The sequence below is a fragment of the Lycium barbarum genome, chromosome 1 (genome assembly GCF_019175385.1).
Source record: "Lycium barbarum isolate Lr01 chromosome 1, ASM1917538v2, whole genome shotgun sequence".
Classification (NCBI taxonomy): domain Eukaryota; kingdom Viridiplantae; phylum Streptophyta; class Magnoliopsida; order Solanales; family Solanaceae; genus Lycium; species Lycium barbarum.
This window is the reverse complement of record NC_083337.1, coordinates 12,292,522-12,293,381: the sequence shown is the minus strand read 5'-3', so window position 1 is coordinate 12,293,381 and position 860 is coordinate 12,292,522. Positions and strand designations below refer to the sequence as shown.

The 860-nt window shown below is 31.7% G+C and overlaps 1 long non-coding RNA gene across 1 annotated transcript; it reads left to right on the top strand.

Moving 5' to 3' along the window:
- The first annotated feature begins 264 nt into the window (after positions 1–264).
- Positions 265–648, top strand: LOC132628906 (uncharacterized). Its single transcript, XR_009578131.1, has 2 exons — positions 265–314; positions 418–648. It is a non-coding gene; the product is annotated as an uncharacterized LOC132628906 (long non-coding RNA).
- Positions 649–860: the final 212 nt, after the last annotated feature.

Below are 860 nucleotides of genomic sequence, written 5' to 3'. Positions count from 1 at the left end.
AAAATATATATATTCACCCAGAATCACTTTTGAAAAATTGTCCAAGCACAAAATACTATTCTAATATATGCAGAAGTGTTTTTCAAATTGATTAGTCAAATACAAACTGCTACTGGTCAAAAGTATTTTTTTTTAAAAAAACACTTTTAACAAAAAATAATATTTCACATAAACAGATTTTGAAAGTTTGGCCAAACAAGTTATATTTCTCTAAGATAGTGAGATTTGACTTATATACACTGGTTTTGAAAGCTTGGCTGTACCCTTCCATTGTAGTGGTTTGCCTACAAGAACTTGATCTTCAAACCTGACAGGTAATTCTCTTTTCTTAGGTTTTATGAACTAGTGGTGGTTAAGTTCATTTATTCTTAATTGAACAACTTACCTTTATTCTTAATTACATTTTGCTACTAACAGAGAAGCTTTGATATCAAAGATCAAGGACTTGTACAAGGACATTATTGGAAGCAGCTAAAAGGAAACAGAGTCTTGGTGCTGCTGCAGAGACATGGTCAAAAATAGATTTCAGTTGAGCAAATTTGCAGCTTTGCTCTTCAAACTGTAAACTCTGCTTTGTTCTTTTGCTATCTTTTTATTCTAACACAATAAAACTCAACTGAACTATGTCTATATATGTGCTTATTTGTACATTGTCCTTTCATTTTCTCACCTACACATTTTTTCTTTAGCAGTTGGAAGTTAATATATATCAATGCTTTCAAGTAGATCCATGTCTTTGGTAATCACTTAAAAGAAATTGCAGAAGAAAACATGTTTATTTGTTATTGTAGTCCAATAGCTATACATCCAAATAGTGAAGAGGCAATGCCTCTTCCTAGAAAGGGCGGAGGGAGAGTGTT